The sequence below is a fragment of the Lissotriton helveticus genome, chromosome 5_1 (genome assembly GCF_964261635.1).
Source record: "Lissotriton helveticus chromosome 5_1, aLisHel1.1, whole genome shotgun sequence".
In the NCBI taxonomy this organism is placed as follows: domain Eukaryota; kingdom Metazoa; phylum Chordata; class Amphibia; order Caudata; family Salamandridae; genus Lissotriton; species Lissotriton helveticus.
Genome location: NC_136065.1, coordinates 604,779,481 through 604,794,842, shown reverse-complemented (window position 1 = coordinate 604,794,842; position 15,362 = coordinate 604,779,481). Strand labels below are relative to the sequence as shown.

The following is a 15,362-nucleotide window of genomic DNA, read 5'->3' as shown; positions in this document are numbered from 1 at the left end:
AAACAGTCTGGTGGAGCGGAGGGGGGCCCGACAGAACAAGAATAGGTACCGGCAGAAGGTATCCTGGGGTCTCTTGCCGGCCTCGAACTGTGGTTCGATAATCCTGACAATTGACTTGATCTACATTCTTGGGGGTTGCGGGGTCAGTGGTGGGTCTATTTCATCCTCTGTGTTTCTTTTTCTAGCCTAGTTAGATGGGGGGGCGACAGGCACACTGCAAGTTTGGGTGGTTTTCTACAATTCCGCAGGGGTGCAGGGTGGGGTGTCTCTTTGCAAGGCAATGTATCCATGTCTAGTTGGACTGAAGTGCTGTATTCTACCCGGGGTTGGATCCTCTTTCTTTTTCGGGATTGGGGGTAGAGGGCTGAAACTGATGAGTTGGAATGTAAATGGTCTCGGGGATCGGATAAAACGTAGTGTTGTGTTGCAACTGTTGAAGCGTCTTTCCCCAGATGCGGTACTCCATCAAGAGACGCACTTGATTGGCAATACTTGTCGTGCTATGCACAGGAGGGGATACCGTTTGGCTGCACATGCCGGGTTCTCCTCTGGCTCCAGAGGGGTGGGTATCCTGATCAAGAATTCTCTCCCACTTGAAATTGATTCCACGGTCCTCGCCGATAGAGGGCGTTATGTTGCTCTTACGGGTAGGTGGGAGGGCCGGACCATCTCTCTGGTTTCTGTGTACGTTCCCCCTGGCCTGCAGTCGACTACTTTTGCGGACTTGGGGCAAGTTCTCCTGGCTCTCCCCGAGGGATCACTGCTCATGGGTGGTGACTTTAATGCAGTGGTCTCTGGTATCTTGGATAGGCACCCGCCCAGGGATTTGAGAAGTGCACAAAACTGGCTATCTGATTTCCTTGATACCCTGGGTCTGGTTGATTGTTGGAGAATACTGCACCCAACTCAGCAGCAGTACACTTTCCATTCTGGTGCGCACGGTAGCCTTTCCAGAATTGACTATGTGCTGGTACCGGCGGCGCAGGCCCTCTCCGTCACTGAGGTTAAACATTTGGCCCGCGGTATTTCCGACCCCTCCCCTTTGTGGTTCCGGATGGAGCTGGGCTCTGAGACTGAGGGCCGGGTGGCCCCGATCAATCCCTGGTACCTCCGAAACTCCAAAACTCAGACGGCCTTGGTAAAATCCCTTGACCAGTATTTCTCGGAGAATGAGGGTTCGGTTTCCTCGGCCATATCTCTCTGGGAGGCTTTCAAGACCGTCCTCAGGGATCAGGCCCTGTCATTGATAGCGAATGTTAAGAAACAGAAGGAAGAGGAAGTGGTCAAGATAGAGGCAGAGATAGCAGACTTGGAGCTGGACCTTGAGGGGGGGGTGACCCACGCTGCGATGCATGTATTACGACTGAAGCAACTTGACTACAGGGCTTTGGTCACCGACGCAGCCAAGGCCATGAGTAGAGAGCAGCAGGGACGCGTTTATGATGTGGGAGATAAGGCTGGTAAATTAATTGCGTGGTTGGATAAGAAGGATAGAGCTAGTCGGGTTGTGCCTGTGATTGAGACGGCTAGTGGTGATCGGGTTTCTGACCCTAAAGAGATCATTCTGCAGTTCGCGGATCATTTCCGGACGGTATACTCCTCTGTCTCTGTTAGATCGGAGGAGGACTCACATCCCTTGTTACGGGATATATCCTTGCCGCGACTCTCCGATATTGATAGGGACAAATGGACGCTACAATAAGAGCAGATGAGGTAGCTTTAGCGATTCGCTCCTTGCGGTCAGGGAAAGCAAAAGGTCCTAATGGCCTACCTATTGAACTCTACAAACTGAAACCTGATAAGATTGCTCCCTATCTGCGAGATATGTTTTTTGGAGTCTCGGGAGTGTGGCTCTCTCCCCCGTGATCAGCGGTTGGCGACCATTGTGGTGATTCACAAGGAGGGGAAGCCCAGAGACAGGTGTGCGTCGTATCGTCCTATTTCCCTATTAAACGCCGAGCCTAGAATTCTTGCAAAGGTCCTGGCTAATAGATTGATCACTATCATTGGTGAGTTGATACACCCGGATCAATCCGGTTTCATCCCGCATAGGAACACCGCCCTGAATCTCCGGCGCCTACATGGGGTTCTCGCGAGAGCATCGTCGTTGCGTGAGCCGGCCATATTGGCGTCTTTGGATGCTACGATGGCCTTTGATACCGTGGAATGGTCATATTTATGGGCCGCGTTGGCTAAGTTTGGGTTCGGACCAGGTTTTATTGGTTGGGTTAGGTTGCTCTACGAGGACCGCCTCGCACAAATTGTTGTTAATGGCCGCGTCTCAACTCCGTTTGGTCTCGAGAGGGGGACGCGTCAGGGCTGTCCTTTGACACCTCTTCTGTTTGCCTTGGCCCTTGAGCCCCTCGTGGCGTGGATCCGGTGGGAGCCTTCGATGAAAGGTATTCGGTGGTCCTCTGAATTCGAAGATCGTATCTCGCTCTATGCGGACGATATTTTACTGTATCTGACTTCGCCACGAAAATCTTCGATAGTGTTATGCGATGTCTTGAATTCATTCGGTCATAACTCAGGCCTCATTATTAATTGGACGAAATCCTATTTATAAATCCTTTCGGGCGATGTCCCTCTTCTCCCACACAACTGTCCCATCCAGATTGCAAGCACAAGTTTAAATACCTCGGTATTTATATTTCATTGGACCCTACAGTTCGGTACGAACGTAATCTCCTTCCGCCCTTGTCTAGATTGAAACAAGATGTTGCGGGTTGGCGTGGGCTTCCTCTTTCACCGCTTGGTCGTGCTGCCCTTTTCAAAATGATGTCTCTGCCTCGTTTTCTCTACGCTCTTCAGAATACTTTCGATATCGTTCCCGCTAGTTATTTTCGGGCAATAGAGGATCTTCAAAGGAAATTGATATGGGACGGCAGGCCTCGTATTTCGCTCGCTAAATTGACACTCCCGTGGTACGACGGGGGTATCGCTCTCTCTGATATAAAGCGATACTATTGGGCGTCCCACTTGGGAGCGATTAATCATGGTATGTTTGGTCCCGACTAGAACCCCGCCTTCGCTATGGATAGATGGCTTTTGCCTGGTGGCAACTACTATAGGGCATTATATTCTAAATCGGTGATCAAGACTTTGTCGGGACCTACGAAGACAGTGATGCGACTGTGGCAGGATGCGACTAGCGCGACAGGATGGACGGATCGTTTGACTCGGGCAACCCCGCTATTTAGTTCTGATAAACTTGGCAAACTGTGGAATACCAAGGGGTTCGACAAATGGGACCTGATTGGTACTAGTAAGGTGGGGGACCTCTGGGTCAAGGGTCAGGTGAAATCATTTGAGTCGTTGCAGGAGGAGTTTGACTTAAGTAACTCGGAACACTTCCGTTATATCCAGGTTCGCCATGCTTTGATGTCGGTTTTCCCGGTCGGGGAGATAATTCCAGAATCGTCTCGGCTCGAAGATAGATTGTTGCATGGCTATGTGCCTGATAGCACCATCTCCCTAGTCTATAAAAAACTAATCAATGATAGATCAGACCTCCTATTGCATCTTCAAAAGTTGTGGACACGTGACGGTCTTGAACTGGATGACGAGGATTGGCAATCTGTGATCTCCTCTCCAAAGGAGGTCGCAATCCCAGCTCAACTCCGGTTGGTTCAACTTAAGATTCTGCATATGATTTATGTCACTGGCCCTCGTTTGGTCCACATGGGTTTTTCCGAGGATGGTCTGTGTAAGCGAGGATGTGGGCAGGTGGGGATATTCCTTCATATTATCTGGGAATGTCATGAGGTTGCGACCTTCTGGAGCGAGGTACATGAGGTGATGAGTGAGGTGACTGGGATTGCCCTCTTGCCGGAGGCTAGACGCAGTATACTGAATGTTTGGGAGCCGACGGACCACAACGCAGCACAAACACAATGGGTGACCCTGGGGGCCATGATTGCTAAGAGGGATATTGCTCAATTGTGGGGGTCTCCGAGACCGCCTACGGTCGCGGCATGGAAGGAAAACATGGACTGGTGCATGTTCAGGGAAAAAACTGTGTACTTGGCCCGGGGCCGACCCCGGAAATGGTGTAGAGTGTGGGGACCCTGGAATGGCTACCGTGGAGATATATGTACGCTACCTGTTCTAGATGTCCCAGATGTCCCTATTTCCCCCTAACCCTGCATTCCACTTACTATGCTGTATATGCTTTAACTTTGCCTTGCCCTCCCCCCTCCCCCTCTCCTACATTGATTGCTGATTTCCTTGTATTGCTTTTCCTTGCCCGTCTTGGAATTGGTACTGTATGTATTATATTCTGCCTTGCTGTTTATATAAAATTTTTCAATAAAAATATATTAAAAACAAACAAACATGTGGAGCACAAATTCTGAATAAAAATCTATCATTCCCAAGAAAGACTGTTTTTCCTCCTTGTCCTTTTGCCTTGTAATTCATGCTGGTAATCACTACCCTCTGTTTAGATCCAGCTTCACTAATTTCTAGGCACAGATAATTCACTAGGCTTTCCAAAAATGTATATTTCTCCAAAGTTACCTTGAGATATTTCATCTTCAAAATTTCTAGTACCATTCTCTATCTTACATCATGCTCCACTTTGCTATAGCGAGCAATCAAAATGTCATTTTGTAAAAATAGAACCCTTTCACAAACTGGAACAACTGATGCATTGCCTTTTGTAATATTGAAGTCACGGACACCAGGCCAAATGGCATCCAAAGAAACCTTAAGAATCCCTTCAGTTTAATAAACATGGTAAAACCCTTTAACTTCTCCAACTCAATGACAATGTCCCCAAATCTGAGCCAACACCATCCTTTTCCTGTAGATTCCACAAACTTTGCCCATCAGCTAAATACAATGGGTTCTCCCTAGCCCATATTTAGAGATGGGAGCCTATATAACTACTAAACATATGCAGCATCCACTCATTCTTACTATTCAACACAGCCAAAATATCAATTGACTCAATGGTTTAGCAGGCTTTATTGCTGCAACATTCCTTTGCATGGTCTCAGAGACTACTCCTACAAGCCTCAAGATAAGGTTCCCACCTTTGCTACACCCCCACTTAGAGTGCCAACACCATGTCTTTGGCTAACCCCCCCAAAAAGGGCTCTCCCCAAACTATGATTAAAACTAAATTTAACTAATCCTAACTACTAATAGTAATATTCAAATCAATTAACAACCTGGCCCCAAGTTACCTCAGGCTCCTTAACACACTACATATTACTTAAAACCACAGACCTTCATAACTTTTTAACAATAATTAAAAAATATGTTCTGCCTCAACATTTCAACCTTCTGCCTGTTGGGCCTCCTGATGTAAAATTCATCCTGCAATTGAAAAGAAATGCTGATTTGTTAGCCTAACTGCCCTTGTCATGTTAACTGAAAAATGATGCATAAACACTGGAATGCTTGTTTTCTACAGTTGTTTGTGCACAGTATTTTGATTATTTCCAATGCTGTATTTTTCCAGAATCCTTCTGTTAGCTAGTGAATAGGGGTTTGTTATGTATTAGACAACTGATAGTGAGTTCTCACCAAGAGAAGAGGAGATGACTGGAAGAATGATTCATGGGAAGACATGTCTGGACTACAAAACATCACCGATGTAACTATTTGAGGTTTAATGTCTGAAAGCCTATTCTGTATCTCTGAGAAAATGGGGAGTTTGTTATTCCAAGGGTTGCAGATATTCTAATGGTGAATGAAGAAGGCAAAAGAAAATATGTTTGCAACATAGCATTTGTGTGTTTATATTAGTTTGTGTTCCTTGAGTAGCTGGTTAGATTCTGTATTCCTTCCCCGACTCTCTAACTGTAGACTTGCCTTTCAGTTTCTGATGCCTTTTCTTAATGAGAGGCTGCCTTACCTAGATTTTTCTAAATGGTCTGCTGATATCTGTGAAGATAGTCTTTCTGCCCCCACTGGGGGGGGGGGGGGGTAAAGGGAGTGATTATCCCCATTCTCCTGATTTCGGAAGTTTGTGTCACAGATATGTATAGAAAATGTGTAATTTTATCCAAAATTTGAGATTTGTAGGGCAGTGTGGGTAATAACACCTTGTGGGATTTATGCAAGCCACACCACTATGGAATGCCCTTCGTGTCTAGTTTTCATAAATGTCTGTGATTGGTAGGTTTCCATGGGAGGTGTCCCAGCTCGGCCCCAAATACAGCAGTTGTTGATTTATTTGTTTATTTTATTTGCAAAGTTTTATATAGCGCTGGCTAGACCCGGAGGTATCAGAGCGCTTGACATGAGGATCAGTGAGTCACAGGTTCCATAATTACATAAACAAGTATAGACATAGGAGAAAAGAAGAAAAACAAACAAACATGAGATTACACAATAATGTGGGGTTATTAGCGCATACACACTTCTTATGGGGAGTGAAGCGGTAGAGGGGGGATGGTAAACGAGGGTAAGGAATGCAGGTAGAAAAACACAATGGGGAGGCGAGGAAAACTATGTCCGATGTCAGGCTGGGTAGGTGTCGGCCGAGGGGTGAACCAGAGCCAAACTCCTCTATAGCTGCGAATGACAGCTCCACTGGGTATCAGCCAAAGTTGCTCGGGCACCGCGGTATTCTTTGCAAAGATTTACATAGCGCTGGCTAGACACGGAGGTATCAGAGCGCTTTACATGAGGATCAGAGAGTTACAGGTTCCATAATTACACAGACAAGTATAGACATAGGAGAAAAGGGAAAAAAAACATGAGATTACACAATACTGTGAGATTATTAGTGCGTACACATGTTTTATGGTCATTCCTCACTACAAAAAAATGAAGATAGTCTTTCTGCCCCCACTGGGGGGGGTGGTAATGGGAGTGATTATCCCCATTCTCCTGATTTCGGAAGTTTGTGTCACAGATATGTATAGAAAATGTGTAATTTTATCCAAAATTTGAGATTTGTAGGGCAGTGTGGGTAATAACACCTTGTGGGATTTATGCAAGCCACACCACTATGGAATGCCCTTTGTGTCTAGTTTTCATAAATGTCTGTGATTGGTAGGTTTCCATGGGAGGTGTCCCAGCTCGGCCCCAAATACAGCAGTTGCTGATTTATTTGTTTATTTTATTTGCAAAGTTTTATATAGCGCTGGCTAGACCCGGAGGTATCAGAGCGCTTGACATGAGGATCAGTGAGTTACAGGTTCCATAATTACATAAACAAGTATAGACATAGGAGAAAAGAAGAAAAACAAACAAACATGAGATTACACAATAATGTGGGGTTATTAGCGCATACACACTTCTTATGGGGAGTGAAGCGGTAGAGGGGGGATGGTAAACGAGGGTAAGGAATGCAGGTAGGAAAACACAACGGGGAGGCAAGGAAAACGATGTCCGATGTCAGGTTGGGTAGGTGCTGGCCGAGGGGTGAACCATAGCCAAACTCCTCTATAGCTGCATATGACAGCTCCACCGGGCATCAGCCAAAGTTGCTCGTCCACCGCGGTAAGTATAGACAGCTTTGGTCACCGCCCACGGGGCATTGTTAAAGTTCCATCAGGAGCACCAGTCATGGTGTTGCTGCTAAACAACATCTGCCTCATTCTCCAGCTCGCCCCTAGGTCAGGAGTGGAGAGGGGAGAGGTGGAAGGGGCAGATTCCAAAAGTCTGCAGAATGCTTCTGGAGTGACCCCCTTATCCCTGCATCCCCATGCCTACCGTGGATATTCCCCGAGTAGATGTGGATTTTACCACAACGGGCACCAGGTGGGTTTGCGCTATGTCTCTCCTGATCAGCCAGCGAGGATCCCGGCCGTTCCCTTCAGGTTTTTTCTCCTGTCCGGGGTGTCTCCCCCAGCTTTGAGTATGGTCCTGCAGAGGATCAGGTCCCTTCAGTGCCTTGTAAGGTCGACTTTTACACACATAGAGCTTTAGGGCCTTTTGTCTGGTGGTCTCTTGGCCCACGCATACAAGTTGGGTACAGTTGTTATCGAGAGATGTGTGGGAACCCTGGGTGCTATGAAATTTGTAAATTAAGACATATTCCAGAACTTTACTGCACAAACATTTGAGGAAAATGTGTGTTTTATTCAAGGTTTAAGGTTTGCTAAGACTTCTGGGTAAGTCACCAACGCAAGTGGGGTACACTATATTCCCCTTGGTGTCCAGTGTTCAAAAAGTTACAGGTTTGCTAGGTTTTACTAGGTGCCAGTTGAGCTAGGGACCAAAATTCAGACCTACCCAAATTGCAAAAAAAGGGTCAGTTTTGAGTTGAAAATTGTGTGTTGTCCATGCTGTAGTTTGGGCTCTTTCCTGTTGTAGTCACCATTTTTATAGGGAGACTTGGGGAAATGCTAGGTGGAAGGACAAGTGTGGCTCCCCACAGGTTCCAAAACTTTCTGTCACAAAAAAGTAAGGAAAATGTGTTTTTAGTCAATGTTTGAGGTTTACAAGGGATTCTGGGTACAAAGCTCTGATGAGAGCCATGCAAGTCACCCCTCCCTGGATTCCCCTAGGTGTCTAGTTTTAATAAATGAACAGATATGCTAATTTTCCCTTGTTGCGTTTTGGCCACTTTCCTGTCGTGGGAACTAGACCTGCCTACACAAGTGAGGTACCATTTTTACTGGGGCACTTGGAGGAATGCTGGGTGAAAGGAAGTTTGTGGCTCGCTACAGATGCCAGAACTTTCCATCACAGAAAGTTCACGAAAATTTGATTTTCAGTCAAACTTAGAGGTCTGGAGGTATTCTGGGTACTTAAAAGCTGGTGGTAGCCTAGCAGTTCACCCCACCTTGGATTCCTCTAGATGTCTAGTTTTAAAAATGTATATGTTTCCTAGGCTTCCCTAGGTGCGGGCTGAGCTAGGGTCCAAAATCCACAGCTCTCGATATTGCAAAAAAAGGGTCAGTTTTCAGTGGGAAATGTCCTTGTTGCATCTTGTCCCATTTCCTGTTGTGGGAGCTAGGCCTACCCACACAAGTGAGGAACCTTTTTTTATCATAAGACATGTGGGAATATAGACTAGTAGAACAATTGTTATTATCAATTGGATTTCACTGCATTTATGCCTTCCAAATGTAAGCCAGTGCGTAAGAAAGAAGACATTATGAAAAATGGCCTCTGAATCAAATGCTGGTATGGGTACCCACAAATTCAGAGATGTACAAATAACCACTCCTACTAATCTCCATATCTTGCACCCATTCCAGAAATACATTGGTTTCCTTGATACCCATTTTTCACTCTACATATTTTACCATATGAATTGGCCTATACTTGGTACAATATAAATAAGGCTCCCTGTTTTCCATTTTTACGGATTTTTACAGATAAATACAGACAGAAAACAATGTTTTTTTCTGTCTGCATTTATTTTTAAAAGCTGATAAACACAGAAAATTGTGCTTCTTTTAAGTGACTCTCCATGCTGTCTTTCATGAATTATAGGCCATCAGCTGAGTAGATGGACAGCATGGGAAATTAAAAAACAGGATGACATTTCTTTAAATAAAAGCATATGTCAACATACTCTTAGATCATAATGCTACTATTTACCAGTGGATATATTGTTATGTAATATTTGGCCACTTAAATAGCTAAAATACAACACACATAACAGTATGAGTGTGCGTCTATCAGTTAAATAGATATGGAAAGGTACAGTTTTACAACTTCATTTATATGGAAAACACAAAAATAAATATGGATAAATACAGATAAAATGGCCCAAAAATAAATATGGATAAATACTGACAGAAATGGCCAAAAAATAAATACCATAAAACCGGGAGCCCTAAATATAAAAAAAGATTTGCATGATAGAGTTCAGTTGTTGGCTCTGGGTACCTCAGGTTCTTTGAGAACCTACAAACCCTATGTATGTTGCCATATTCAGAAGAGTCTAGTGGACCTAATGTCATATTCATTTTGTAAATCAGTCATCATGACCTAAAGTTAATGATGAAAACATTGTCACAAATGGCCTTTTTTTTTCTTCATTTTCAATATTTCTTTATTTCAGCAGTTACTTTATTAAGGAAAACCTTGAGTGATCTATACAATTATATTCAGCTCTGCGTATTCCAGAAAGTTTGAAAGATAGTGACTTTAGCACACCAAGCCTCTTGTTGATCCCATTTTTAAGGAAAGAGACAGACACTTCTTTGCAGAGCACTTTTTTCCTATTTCCCTATAAAACTCAAAATGCAGCTATATTTTTCTTATTTTCTCGGTCCCCTCTAAGGGAATCCACAAACCCCTAGGACCCTTTGTATACCCTAGGGTTTTATAGGAAAAAACGGACCCAAATTTGGTGTGGCTACCTTATGGGTAAAACAACGTTATGGAGGCCTAAGCGTGACCTACTCGTCATAGCCAAGAAAGGACTCAGCACTTGGGGGCTTCAGCACTTAAAGGGTTAGAGAAAATAGGAGGGATATTAATATTTTGGCATCTGCACTTGTTACTATTACATTTAATCACTCTGAGACAGTATCTCTTTGGTGAAAATATCAAGAAGCATGCATAATTTAGAACGTGTACACGTCTTGCTTTACAAATAATGAACACCAGAGACTCTGGATATGCTGTTTCTGACCAGTCAGTGAGATTACTTTGTCTGAATATCTATAAAAGACTTTGACACAGGTCAATGGCGACAAGTTCTAATGCCACATCGCTTCCTTCACAAAGAAAAAATCCATTTAACGGATGCCAAAGACACACAAAAAGGTGCACGGATTTTCAGTGCTTCAGACAAAAGGGCATTTTGCCAGCTGGAGTGCACAACGCTCTAAAGGGCAAAGTCTCGTTCATTTTATGTAATTAAGCACTGCCACTAGGTGGCGAGCTACGACTGATGCTCTCACAGGCTTAATGGAAAGGTCTTCCGTGAATTCACGGTCCTATTTCTGCCACATGAAATTGGAAGTTTCAATTTACTATATTGCTGAAAGTCTATTTCATTTTTTGAGAATGAAATTATTTTGTTTTAACAGTGTAGCTGTTGAGCATTTAACCAGCGTATTTCTACAGGTTTCGTAACATGTGTGAAATCATATGCTTAAAAACTCCTCCAGCGTTATTATGACGGTTTACAGAAAAGAGTAAACATATGATGAAAGAGAATGCAAGAGAGACAAAAGTAGAGGTAAAAAGAAACAAAGAGCGAAAGAGAAACGTAATACTGCAACAAAGATCTGTAAAGAGAACCCTGCTTCAGCGTGGGTGTGCTGCACAGAGGCGGAAAACAAGTCCCTTCAGCCCTGCGGCACTAGGGGCCCGCCCCAACCCTTCAGTCCCAGGTCAATGAATATCTGAGGGATGGGAGACTCTGGGGGCGCTCATCACAGGAAGAAAGGGGGTCGGGGGCAGTTTTACATTATGCCACTGGTGCTGCTGGACAGAATTTACTGGTTCCTAGTCAAGAAGATTGCATTATGCATGGGACTGTAAGTCATTCTTTTCGGCTGTCTTTGTATCAACCGATAAACACAAATATTACAGAGGTCGCTTATTCACAAGCATAATCACATGGCTTCCTATGGCAGAGGAATTCGAGATACATCAGAGACACTGTGCATCAAGTGGGCCCAGCTGCAGAGACAAATAGAATGTACTCAGAATTAGCAGCAGTTTTGTCCTTCACAGGAAGTAGGAAACTGAACAATTTCCACGTTCTGTACACTTACTGCTGAGGCTCATTCTGTAGTAACCATAAATGGAATAAAAAATATGTCATCGCAAAAATTTAGCACATCAAATTGCTCTCTTGAAATACTTTTTCAGAAGTACAAATGGATCACACAAGCAGGCAATAATCAAGTTGTAAAATAATAAATACCGGTACACAAAGCTTTTATTGAAGCCCCCCCCCCATTGCCAAATGACACGATTTCCGAACACAAAATAGGTGGAGTCTTGATTCCACCTCATACCTCTTTAATCCACCACCTGGTACTCTTGAGATTTCTTTTTAGGTCGAGCCTAGCGCAGTACGCATGCACCGCTCTAGGAGAGGGCTTCTTTGAATCACTCCAGCTTTTCTGATAACTTGTGCGTTTGTGTTTCGATTTTCCGCACATTGTATTGTCCTTTGCGTGTGGCTTTCAAAAATGAAAGGACGTAATTGTCTAAAGGCGGGTGCACGTCCCACCTTTTCCAGTAAATGTTTCCTCCCACGGCATCCAGCTTGCGGGAGTGAGCAGGGGCGCTCAGGGTGCCATCTGTTTTGGATCATGTTACAGTCGCTTTCAAGCGCTCTCCCGGTAGCGAGTTCCATATTCTTGGTGCAGCCCCAGAGAAGGCAGGGTTATTAGTTTTTTCCTTACGGAAGCAGAGTGGCTGGAGCACATTGTCTCTGGCGGACCAGGAGTTTCTGAATCCCCCAGATACCACGATTCTCTGGGCAAATATGCCGGGAGTTCGCTTATAGTGCTTTGTGAGCTATACAGGCCAGTTTGAGCTGGATTCTGGCTTCAAAAGGAAGCTGTTTCAAGACCTTCAGATGTGGTGAGATATGGTCAAATTTTTTAGAGGCTGATGGGAATCTAGCTGCTGCGTTGAGGCAACCTTTCAGAGGGGCTGTGGATGTCTTTGTATTTGTATTTGTATGTTGGATTTATATCGCGCCAATCACCTACAAGTCTCTAGGCGCGCAGATAGGGCAGATAGGGTTGTGAAGCTGTATTCAATTCTGAAGATAACTAACGCCTGAACTGTGTTTTTAGGTCTCAGCTTCAAGGAAGGGTTTTAGTTTTCTCAAATAGCTCAGGTGGAACCAGGCAGTTTTGGCCATCGGGTTGATGTGTTCATGCATATTCAGGTTGTTGTCCAAGGTTATACCGAGAGATTTGGCAGAATCCACTATGGTCGGTGTGCAGTTAAGGAATATGACTCGTTATTTCGCATGCAATTAGTTGGCATGCCATTACTATGCGTTTTTTTCTTAGCATTAACCGTTACTACACAAGTTTATAGTTCGCATAGCATTACATTGAAAGTGTTAATGTATGCAAACTAAAAACTTGCCTAGTAAAAAAAAACCAACAACACTACATACAAATACACTACACTACACATCTAAAAGTTAGAAACTCTACCAAAACCCTCAAAAGTACACTACCATACACTACTAAAACACTACTACACTACCCTAAACCCTACATTACTACCCCCAGCACTGCCCTGCCCCATGTCTCAGTCCTGTCCCTATTCCCAAACACTACCCAGCACGACCCCCAACACTACCTAAACCCTAAAACACTACCCTACGCTACACAAATTCCACAACACTACCCTAATCCCTAAAACACTACCCCCAGCACGACCCTACCCCTAGCCCCAGTCCTGTCCCTACTCCCAAACACTAGCCTGCACGACCCCCCTACACTGCCCTAAACCCTAAAACACTACCCTATACTACACTAACACAACAATACTACCCTAAAACACTACCCCCAGCACTACCCTGCCCCTAGCCCTAGTCCGATCAATACACCCAAACACTACCCTGCACGACCCCCCAGCACTACCATAAACCCCAAAACACTCCCTTACACAAACTCCACAACACTACCCTAAAGCCTAAAACACTACCCCCAGCACAACCCTAACCCTTGCCCCAGGCCTGTCCCTAGTCCCAAACACTACCCTACATGACCCCCAACACTACCCTAAATTCTAAAACACTACTCTACACTACACTAAAACCAGAACACTACCTTAACCCTAAAACAGTACTCTATACTAACATCAGAACACTACCCTAAACCCTTCAAAACTACCCCCAGCACGACCCTGCCCCTACCCGAGTCCTGTCCCTACTACCACACACTACCCTGTACAACCTTACACTACTCTATACTACCCAAACACAAGTACACTACCCTGCAAAACCCCTGAAACTACTCCACACTACACAAACATAAGTACACAACCCTGCACGATCCTACACAGCCCCTCTTACCTCTCTCTCCTCATGGTTCCTCTTTTCACCTCCACGCTTGGTTCCAATCTTTTCCCCCTTCCTGCTTCCTCCGGCTTCCTCTGTCGTGGGCAGGCAGAATAAGGAGTCCAGAGGGCAGGCTCACGCAGCAGCCCCTCTTCCTGTAAATGGACAACCCCTCACGACTATGCATGCGTTGTAACAATGCATGTGATGTAAGAACTTGCTTCCTAAAGGCTACATGTTGCTACATCGCATGCATTGTAGCGATTGCGTAGTAATGGTACGCAGACTAATGTCCACGTACTAATGGGTGCTAATGGAGGTTAAGTGCTGTGATCGAGTTAGTCCATTCCAGGATGTCATTGGTGTTTTAGGGGGGGAGATGACAAGGAACATTTATTTATTTATTTTTGGAGTTTTATATAGCGCTATCCTGACCCGGGGGTATCGGAGCGCTTTACAGCAGTGTTTCAGTGGAGATATTTAATAAAGCAGTCTCAAGCAAAAGCTCGTAAGTCCACGGGTGCTTCAAATTCTTGAGGTAGTAGTAGAGTATTGAGGAGGTTTTGTTGCCTGCAATTGTAGAGGTAGTTCAATGGTGCTGCAAATTCTAGAGGTAGTAGTAGAGTTGGGGTGGTCTTGTTGCATGCATTGATGAGGTAGTTCAGGAGATCTGAGGAAGCCTCGGTTTTGGCTGTGATGAGTCAGATGGAGTTGAGGAGGAGGGCTTTAAGGCACATTTTTAATTTATTGAAGGACGGGATTGTTCTGATGTCTGCTGGGATGGAGTTCCAAATTTAGGGCTTTATTCAGATGGGTAATCTCCTGTAGAGATGAGATTTTTATGTAGATCTGAGTATCTTTGGCGTACATATGGACGGATAGGTTGGCAGTGCAGAGTATTTGAGCTAACGATTCAAGGTAGAGATTGAAGAGGGTAGGGGACAGAGTAAAGCCTTGAGGGACACCGATTGTTATCGGGGAAGGAGCAGGTAGGATACCGTTGTCTAAGAATCTCTGGGAGCGGTTCTGGAGGAAGGAACCAAACCATTTAATGACGGTACCTCCTAGACCCATCCTGTGTTCGAGGCGTTCAAGTAGTTTCTCATGGTTGACTATGTTGAATACTGAAGATAGATCCAGTAGGATCAAGAGACAGGTTTTGCATTGGTCAAGAGCTTGGAGAGGGTCATCTACAATGTGAAGAATAGTGATTTCAGTGCAAGGCCCAGACCTGAAACCAGATTGGAATTTGTCAAGCAAGTTGAATTTAGCGATATTTTGGTTTATTTGAAGCTGCACACATTTCTCCAGCACTTTTGCAGGACGAGGAATATTGGAAATTGGTCTGAAGCTGTCTGGAATTGCAGGATTCAGAGTGTTTTTTTGTTAGGATGGGGATGACTTGCCCGGTTTCCAGGGAGTCAAGTATGGAACCTTGAAGAAAGGAGGCATTGAT

At 44.7% G+C, this 15,362-nt stretch overlaps 1 protein-coding gene across 1 annotated transcript in view; it reads right to left on the bottom strand.

The window, feature by feature from the left end:
- FAM13C (family with sequence similarity 13 member C) overlaps positions 1-15,362 on the bottom strand; it is a 794,386-nt gene that overhangs the window by 607,397 nt on the left and 171,627 nt on the right. The gene's annotated exons all lie outside the window — the stretch shown is intronic.